General features: G+C 45.9%; 1 long non-coding RNA gene across 1 annotated transcript; it reads right to left on the bottom strand.

The window, feature by feature from the left end:
* Positions 1-3,437: 3,437 nt before the first annotated feature.
* On the bottom strand, positions 3,438-4,769 carry LOC125979685 (uncharacterized). The gene is made up of 2 exons (XR_011088045.1): positions 4,548-4,769; positions 3,438-4,422 (listed from the first exon to the last, which is right to left on the bottom strand). It is a non-coding gene; the product is annotated as an uncharacterized lncRNA (long non-coding RNA).
* Positions 4,770-10,265: the final 5,496 nt, after the last annotated feature.

Genomic DNA, 10,265 nt, shown 5'->3' with positions numbered 1-10,265 from the left:
AATAGTGGATACAGATAATATCCACCGCATCAATGACAAACCTGTTTTACCAAAATCACTTTTTAAGGCAGCAGCGCTTGCGACACATGGGCCTTGCCATGTGTCGACAGGAGGGATGAAGTCCATCATAGATCAACAATTCACTACCTTTGGTTTAGATGCTTACTTAAAAAAAAAAATTGTAAAGCATGTCCTGTTTGTGTGAAACATAATCCACAAGGAAACATGAGACCTAAGAGAGGCTCATTTCCAAAACCCTCTTATCCATTTCAAATCATGCATATGGATTTTATTGAACTCACACAAAGTGGACCTTACAAATACTGCCTAGTGATGATTGATGCATTTTCAAAATGGGTGGAAGTAGTTCCATCTAAACGTGCAGATGCCTTAACAGTGGCAAAAGCTATCTGCAAAACCATCATACCAACTCATGGCATCCCCCAAACCATTTACAGTGACAATGGTCCACACTTTGTGAACCAAGTTGTGCAGAACATGGCTGTACACCTTGGAATAACGTTAAAAAACCACTGTGCTTGGCATCCTTCGAGCGCAGGCCTGGTTGAACGGGAAAACTTTACTATCAAAAGCAGGTTGAAAAAATGCATGGAAACAACAGGCAGACCTTGGCCAGAGTGCCTCGACTTAGTGAAGCTCTATATGAGAATTACTCCCACTTCCGAAGGACTAACACCTTTTGAAGTCATACATGGGAGACCATACAGACTACCAGTGTTCCCTGCAGATTTGCAAAAAGCAGACGAAGAACAGACCTTGGCAGATTATCTAATCAGGACGCTCAAACTGAAAGATGTGTCCAATGCAAATTTACTGCCGCCAGATCTCTCCCCCTCACAGGTGGACAACCCCATCAATCCAGGAGACTGGGTCTACATCAAGGTCATCAAAAGAAAGAACTGGGCCAGCCCGCGGTGGGAGGGACCATTTCAAGTTTTGCTTGCTACTCCCACGGCGGTTAAGATTTCTCAACGGCCCAAATGGATTCACCTCAGCCACTGCAAGTTGCAGAGAGTGCTGGACCCCTAATTCGGAGTGGTGGGGAAGGCTAACTACAAAGGAGTCCCATCGTTTAGGGTGAGACGTCTCAATGTTGGTGAAGAATTCATCGATCCCCACTCCGCTAGGCGAGGGGATGTCCCGGTGTCTCTGCCATCCTAGTAGCAACGGGGCTCCATATGCCAGATGGATCCTCTGCTGCGTTGTGGTTGGAGCGTGCTATGGTCTATTGACTCATCTGAACAGACCAAATGACAATGTTGCCCGTGGAAAACGATGGTCGCATGATGAGAACTTTGAGGACTGGTCATGGGACCCCAGAAACCCATGCGAAACCAACATTTGGTACCGGTATGTCAAGTTCACTGTGAGAGCTCACACACAGGAGGGGTGTTATGTGTGTTCGAAAACCCCCCTTCCTCCACGCAAGTTCGCTTGGAGGCCAGAGCAATGAATGTCACTGAAGCAAAATGTATGGCATCCATGGGAGGAGTTGGATATCAGCACCGTGCCGTCACAGTCAAAGATGCCGGCCCTTACCGCCCTGGACTTGCTGACGGTGCCTGTGATCAGCTATTCTGGACAAATCTCAATGTGACTGTTAGAGGACGAACAATACCACAAGTGGCCTACACAGAGAGACCAGCTGGAGTGAATTACACATGTTACATCCAAGGTAACAAGACCCACGTCTGCATTAACGACGACTGCTCTCCAGGAGGAAACTGGATGGGAACTTTGGACATCACCGATGAGTGTCAAGATAAGAGAGCCATTTCAGGTGGTGAGGGCTCTCCAACGAACATGGCTACACCATCGAACGGAACATACTTCATACAGAATGGCTGGTGGCTTTGTGGTCACAAGGTTTATCCGATGCTGCCCGCCAACTGGACAGGAGTGTGTGCACCAGTGTGGGTGACGGACCACACCTACAGGATACGACATCATCAGCTGACAGGAGCACACAACTCTTCTGGACGTCGACGCAGAGCAGTTGGAACCTTTGACCCTCATGACCCTGTCTGGGGTGCGAACGTTCCAGAGGACCATAAAGTATGGTCCGTCGGAGACAAAGTTGTCCTTGCGCTCTTCCCTCAGATTGGGGTTGGGAAACTATCGCTCTTCATCGAGACACTGAACTATCGTTTTCAATCCTTTGTGAATCTCTCACTGCAAGTCAACGATGGACAAAATAGAGAGATTCAGGCTATTAGACTGATGGTCTTGCAAAACAGGATGGTTCTGGACTTGTTGACGGCAGCACAAGGTGGTGTGTGCCACATCATTGGGACTTCCTGTTGCACATACATACCAGGAGAAAATGACACCCACATAAACGACGCCATGAATTCGCTGAAGAACTTACAGCAGGCCATGTCTAATGACAAGGTCCCACATCAGTTTGATTTCTTTTCGTGGCTATTCTCTGGCAACTGGTGGCAACTGCTTTTGAAATTGCTGTCTCCTGTGCTTGTTGTGTTGGTGGTGTTGTGCTTGTTTACGTCCTGCGTTATCCCATGTTTGAAGTCTGCTGTGTCGAAGTTTGTGTCCTCTACTGTAGCCCAAGTTCATATACAACTTCTTAGAGATGACGGATGTGATGACGATAATGACACGTGGATTGCGTAGATGCTGTTCTGTTGAGCATGTTTTACAGAAACTTGATGATTTGACCATCGAAAATGCTTCGCAAGTGATGGATACAATGATGTACTGTTTCTGTGTTTTTGTTTTTTATTGATAGCATTCTGGTCGTCTTAGGCAAAGGGACCGTGTAAGAATTTTCCTGCTAATAACATCTGGCCGGCAGGTTTTTCGCTTACACAATAAGTTTGATCTTGGGGTATTGAGGTAATGCCTCATCTTCACTGGAAAGTGTTGCTATCATTGTTTGTTGTTTTATTTTTACTATTCATCTTTCTTCATTATACATGTATATATGTTTTTTACTTGTCTTTGTTGTTTGGGGTGGCATAATCATATGATAAAACAGGAGGGAGATGTTAGGGTTTTTCAAATTATCCTTATCGTATGATTATGTTGGAATGCAACCGGTAATAAATAACCTACCTTGTCTCATCCTACACAAGGTCGTAAAACATCCCCTGATATGTTTTGACTAGAGCACAAGGGTTTCCTTTTCAGTCACTCTCACCCCCACTCTGTTCCTCCTAATAAATATGCCCTTGCAGGAAGGAGACTTTTCAGATTTCATTCCTGTAGCGAGTGATCTCTCCACCTGCAGGTGTCTAAAAGAACTTGCCTTGTCTCCTGTGTGGTTCTTGCAAAATAAGTTGGAGTGAGCAAATCTCTAACAAACACTTAACACATAAATTGCTATGTCCTAATCCACACACTGGCGCACCTAACAATTTTGCGAGTTCGTTCTGTCAAAGAGAAGACCAGTAGATCAATCAGACCAAATTTACCAATTGTTTATTCCTGACAAAGCGCACTAATACAGGCCTGGGTCCCGGGTCCCTCACACTAAAGCTCGTGCGTTTTTGTGACCACCAAAAGACGACACATTCTTCCGGGTTGCCCAGTTTTGAAGAAACACAATATGAATATTAAAGCATGGAAAATATTTTGAGATGATTGGTCGATGGTCATCTCCTCCCCGTCCAGGTGTCGCTGAGGTCAGGCGGTTGGGTTTTTCCCGCGAAGCCCGGCCACATAGACGTGCTGTTGTTCTCGCTTCTCACCGACCTTGAGGTGTTCTCGTCCGGTACTCCCTATCTGGGCCTATTCCACAACACTTCGAAGAAAACACGTTCATGCAGTTTGCCTGCACATTCTTCGCCACCCACCAATCCACACGAGCACTCCAATACTAGATATTAATATGATTATAAGTTTAACACAACCTTAAAAAATATGTTTGCAAACTCCCGAAAGCACATTTCCCTATAGTGACAACACTACAATAGTTCATCAGAGCATAAAGCTACAACATGGTGTCAGAAGACGGAGTTACGGAGTAAGTCAAGGACTGTATTCAACACGTGTTAACCGAAGATTAGCGGCAAGCTAACGGGAGCTAACACAGCCGACATGGAGCAGTTCAAGCCACCGTCTCCGCTGATTCTCATGGGGAACCTCGCTGAAAACTGGCGCAGGTGGGAGCAGCGTTTTCAGCTCTATATGGTTGCTTCTGATGCAGTGGGTAAAAATGAGGAGGTCAAAATTGCCATCCTGCTTCACACTGTCGGCGAGGAGGCGCTGGAAGTGTATAATACACTTACCATTACCCCAGAAAGAGAGGAAGCAACGATGGAGGAAGTTCCGGAGGCATTCAGAGACTACTGCAGTCCACAAAAGAATGTTGTTTTTGAATGCCATCAGTTTTGGTTGCACACAATGTCATCAGGAATATCGGTGGACAGATTCATCACAGAACTACGTCAAAAGAGCAAAAACTGTGAGTTTGGAAGACATGAAGATGACATGATAAGGGATAAATTGGTGTTCAGCATAAGTGATACACATCTGAAAGAGAGACTGTTACGTGATAATGCACTTACTTTACTTAGAGCAATGGAAACTGTTAGAGATTTGCTCACTCCAACTTATTTTGCAAGAACCACACGGGAGACAAGTAAGTCCTTTTGGACACCTGCAGGTGGAGAGTCCATTCGTCGCTGTCTGAACAGCGATAATCGAATGAAGTCTGAAAAGTCTCCTTCCTGCAAGTTCATATTTATTAGGAGGAACAGAGTGGGGGTGAGAGTGGATGTTAGATAAATTGTATATATATGTTATCATGCGTTCCCTAATGAGTACTTATTAATAAAGTTATTGTGCAGAATGCTTGCTGTTTCTTCTTGCAGACATCACCCAGTCCACAACAAGTCAAACGATGCTGTCTGGAGCTTCCTGACCTTCTACACATCTGGGAATCCAAGAAAGTTGTTGATGTCTGCACATGTCATTTTGTCTATGCACTCTTTTCACATGACTACTTTGTTTCCCATAACATTCACTTTTCGTTTCTCATGGGATCCTGTCTGCGACTTCTAGTTTCACATAGAATCTCGTTTCTTCTCTCATGAGACAAAGCCCACGCTTTCCCCCCCACCTATCAGGGGCTAGTCTCACATTGTAGGTAGGGCATTCCTAAATAAAAAGAGAGGAGTGTAAACAAGACCTTGAGTGTATTTTGGATTGCTGTAAGTCTGGATGCACTCCTCGCGAGAAAAGACTCAACATTCTGTCTCACTGGTTTTGTCTGCTGATCCTTTTGCTGAATCTGAACCTAACAGATTTTTGGGGGCTCGTCCGGGATCTCAAAAGACCTATTTCGGGGTTCCGGCCAACTTTTCGACGCAGGACAAGTCCTTGGCCAAGGCATATAGATAGAGAAACCCTTTTCACGGGGCTGTCTCGATCAGTCGGTTGGACACCGGAGTGGTTGACGAGATCATCCGAGGAGAAGGCCCAGCAGACTGTGAGTACGAATCTTGATTCTGTTGACGTAATGAGAGTGCAGTGACAAGAGGTCACTTAAAACCTTGACAATTCTAGACCCTATCAAGTGCAATTAGAAACAGTAAATTCCGCTGGGATGATGGAGTCCCCTGACTGATGAGTCAGTTAAATTCCATGGGAGAGCGGACCCATCTGTTTTCTAAAGAAGTACAGGTAATTTGGAGCAGTTAAATTCCGCTGAGGTGCCGTGGGCCTCCTAGTTAAGCTTCCTAATGTGTTAGCTTTCTGCTGCCATCTGGGGTGTTTTTTTTTTTTAACTCTTGTTTAGGTGGTTTGGCTTCTTTATCCATGAAAAGATAGGTTTTAGATCTACTTTGAGAAAAAGGCAAAAATAAGTTTTTCTTACGCAATAGGAAGGTTAAAGAGTTTAGATTTTGTAAAGATCCACGGGAGGGCGGACTCCCCTGCTTGCCTGTGAGACGATAAGGATGCGCATTGTGTGTGTGCGTGTGTGTGTGTGTATGGTTTGACTGAGAGTGATCTCATTTGGGCTCTCCTTTATGTAAACAGTGGTTTTGTGTAAAAGCAGAGGAAAGGAGACTTACCACTTATTGAATATTTTACCACTGTCCTGTGAATTAAATTGGCTTTAGGGCACTGTAGGTGCCATTCGAATTGCCAACTCCAAAATTTAGAGAAATAAATCATGAAAAATCAAATAGCAAACAAAAGCCGCTACCCCGACATGAATTAAAATTCAAGATTCAAGATTCAAGAGTTTTTTATTCGCCATGTTTGAGCGTGCCAAACAAGGAATTTGACTTCGGTAAATCACAGCCTCTGTTCAACATTTAGGTGACTAACAACAACACTCAGGACATGTGAAGAACGAAAGATATTCTCAAACACCCCCTGATCTTAAACTCCCAAGAGGGCAAGGAAAAACTCAAAACTCCAGCTAGGGGAAATGAGAAACCTTGAGAAGAGACCACAGATGGGAGGGTCCCTCTTCTAGGATGACCAGGCTGCAATGGATGCAGAGAGGACACATAGTACAAACAGTGTAGACAAAAAAGGTGTGGCAAGCGGGATGTTATTGCACAGTAATGACTCTGAGACTCTAAGAGTGGTGTGAGTTCATCAGAGCGACAGCCTGGGGGAAGAAGCTGTCTCTGTGTCTGCTGGTTTTAGTGTACAAAGCTCTATAACGGCGTCTGGAGGGGAGTAGTTCAAACAGGCTGCAACCTGGGTGCGAAGGGTCTGTTGAGATGTTACTTGCACGTTTCCTGGTCCTGGACAGGTACAAGTCTTGGATAGATGGGAGGTTGGTTCCAATTATCTTTTCTGCAGTCCTTATTGTCCGTTGCAGTCTGTGCTTGTCTTGTTTGGAGGCCGATCCAAACCAGACAGTGATGGAGGTGCAGAGGACAGACTGGATGATGGCAGTGTAGAAGGTCTTCAGCAGCTCCCGTGGCAGGTTGAACTTCTTGAGCTGTCTCAGGAAGTACAGCCTCTGCTGGGCCTTCTTCCGGACAGAGTCTATGTGGCCGGTCCATTTCAGGTCCCGAGAGATTGTGGTTCCCAGGAACTTGAAGGTGTCTGTGGAGAGAATAGTATTACTGCGGATAGTGAGGGGTGAAAGTGGTGAAGGGCCTCGCCTGAAGTCCACTGTCATCTCCACGGTCTTGAGCGGGTTCAGGTCCAGGTGGTTTTGGCTGCACCAGTGGACCAGCCGCTCCACCTCCTGTCTGTACGCAGTCTCATCACCGTTCTGGATCAGTCCGATGAGAGTGGTGTCGTCTGCATACTTCAGGAGCTTCACGGAAGAGTCACTTGCGGAGAAATCGTTGGTGTAGAGGGAGAAGAGCAGTGGGGAGAGGACGCATCCCTGAGGGGCTCCAGTGTTGGTGGTCAGGGTGTCAGATGTGATGCTCCCCAGCCTCACACGCTGTCTCCTGTTGGTCAGGAAGCTGGTGATCCACTGACAGGTGGAGGCAGGCACCGCAAGCTGGATGAGCTTCTGTTGGAGGATGTCAGGAGCGATGGTGTTGAACGCCGAGCTGAAGTCCACAAACAGGATCCTGGCGTACTTTCCTGGGGTGTCCAGGTGTTGCAGGATGTAGTGCAGTCCCATGTTGACCGCATCATCTACCGACCTGTTTGCCCGGTAGGCAAACTGGAGGGGGTCCAGCAGGGGGCCCGTGACATCCTTCAGGTGGTTCAGTACTAACCTCTCGAAAGATTTCATGACCACAGATGTCAGTGCAACAGGTCTATAGTCATTCATACCTGTGATGGCGGGCTTCTTGGCCACTGGAACGATGGTGGAGCTCTTGAAGCACGAGGGCACCTCACACAGCTCCAGGGAACGGTTGAAGATCCGTGCAAAGGTGGGCGCCAGCTGCTCAGCGCAGACTTTCAAGCAGGAAGGTGACACGCCGTCTGGGCCCGGTGCCTTCCTGATCTTTTGTCTCCGGAACATCTGGCGCACTTCCTCCTCGCGAATCTGGAGTGCGGGCGCGGCCTCTGCAAGAGAGAGAGTCGGTGACCACGGTGATGGAGGTGTGGACAGAGCAGTTGTGGGGGGAGGTGAGTATGTGGATTGTGTGGATTGTGCTGCAGGAGGTCCCGTTGTGTGGGAGGACCGATCAAACCTGCAGTAGAACCTGTTTAGCTGGTCAGCGAGCCTTGGGCTCTCCACAGGACGGGGGGTTCGTTTCTTGAAGCCCGTGATGCTCTGCAGGCTGTCAAACGCACCTCTTGCAATCAGGTGCCCCCGGCTTCCCAGTAACGGGTTTGTTTTAGCCGGGTTCGGAGATTCGTCCGTAATCTAACCACCCGAGTTAAATTAACTCCTCCGGAATCAATCTAATTTCTGTACGACGCCAATCCCTCTCAAGTCACCCGAAGCGCGTGCCGAGTAACTCAATTCGAGGCAGGACTTCGAAGTGACCGCATCGTATTGATGGCTCCCCGCTAATGTTTGAAGTTCTTATTCGTTACGGATATTTTTTAGATGTCTTTGTTAAGACCTCAGGGATTCGTTTGTATAGCGCACCCAAGCACTAGTTTTGCCGAAGTAAATGTTCATATGGGTCCGTTCCACTTGGTCGCTCATGCAGCGAGCCGACCAACTTTTTTATTCGAAAGAGAATCGAATTAATAAAAGTGTGACAATAATAGCATTTAAGAAGAAAATTAATGCCCTTTATATTATTAATTCTAACTTCGTATACGTAGATCTAGCACTTGACCGTCGGAGTTCTTCACCCCACTTAATTGCTTCGAAGAGAATAGCGACTTTCTTACCGAATAAAAATGTCGTGCTGTCTTTAGATTTGCCCAATAATTAATTTGGAAGGCAAGTCTATTTTTTGATCGTGTCCTATTTAACTTTTGACGCGGCCCGACAAAAAGGGGAACTGGGCCGCGCCCGACGGACAATCGAAATATTTTTATCCTCCACCAACTTCACTGATTTATTTTAATCATCGTCGTTATGTTATTTAAAGGAAGTAAATTCTCAACCGAATTCACTTTCAACGAACTCAACTCTTCCGTTAAATATTTACGAAAAATATTTAATTCTCTAACTTGCTCAGAGTTACTTTTTACGCGGCCCGTCAAAAAGGGGAACTGGGCCGCGCCCGACGGACAATCGAAATATTTTTATCCTCCACCAACTTCACTGATTTATTTTAATCATCGTCGTTATGTTATTTAAAGGAAGTAAATTCTCAACCGAATTCACTTTCAACGAACTCAACTCTTCCGTTAAATATTTACGAAAAATATTTAATTCTCTAACTTGCTCAGAGTTACTTTTTACGCGGCCCGTCAAAAAGGGGAAGCTGGCCTGAGCCTTCGGTTGCCTATTCAGTACAAATCCGCGTACAACGAAGTAAGTAATATACAAAACACATTTATTGAAGAAACATGGAATAGAATTACAAATCTCAATTACCCCAGAAACTGAACAATTTCACTCACTGATACCCGTGTTAATAAAATCATTCAATCCCAGAACAATTCGATTGCAAAACACAGTTCATAAAAAAGGGAAGCGGTAATTACCAGCTGCGTGCTATTTTTGGTGAAAGCAAAGTCGAGTGATCAGTTCGATCTTGCTTCTAAAATCCAAATTAAAGAAACAGGCTGGCCACGAGGAATCCGGCGGCCCGATGACTATTCCCCCCTCTCGCTAAAATACATAAAAAATATAAATCCCTCTCACCTATTCCTCCTATAAAGTTGTCCAGTCCAATTTTTGGGAGTAAATCCAAGTTAATTTCAGTCCAGCGATCCTGCGTCTCACACAAAGATCTTCGGGACTTTGGAAAAAATCTTGAAACTCCTCCGGGCCTCTTCACGTATAAGCGCTCTTTTGGGGGAAAAAAGCCCTGAAGCTACTCCAGCAGGACCTTTTATAGACCTCTCCGTCCCCCCCCCTCCCCTTTCTTTTCTCCTGTACTTTCCCTATAGGGTAAGACTGCCCAGTTTTCCCACGCCTATAGAAGGGACTGGCCAGCATTCCCACGCCTATAGAGGGAACTGGCCAGTTTTCCCCCGCCCATAGAGGGAACTGGCCAGCCTCTCCCACGCTTTGTTTTCTGTGACCTTTAGCAGCTGTTTCCGCCCTGACCACGCAGTACTTTCCACCAAATGCACAGCTAGTGGTAAAACCTTTCACTTCCCCTTTTCACCTTTGACCTACTTTCTGTTACATGAATTGATCGAATTGACAAATAATATTGCTTTAAAGCGGTTACAGAGTACATTTTTAGCCAAGCAAAAAAATCAAAAAATTAAAATCA

The sequence above is a fragment of the Syngnathus scovelli genome, chromosome 13 (assembly GCF_024217435.2).
Source record: "Syngnathus scovelli strain Florida chromosome 13, RoL_Ssco_1.2, whole genome shotgun sequence".
Taxonomy (NCBI): Eukaryota; Metazoa; Chordata; class Actinopteri; order Syngnathiformes; family Syngnathidae; genus Syngnathus; species Syngnathus scovelli.
The sequence above is the reverse complement of the archived record's forward strand: the minus strand, read 5'-3'. Positions and strand labels throughout refer to the sequence as shown.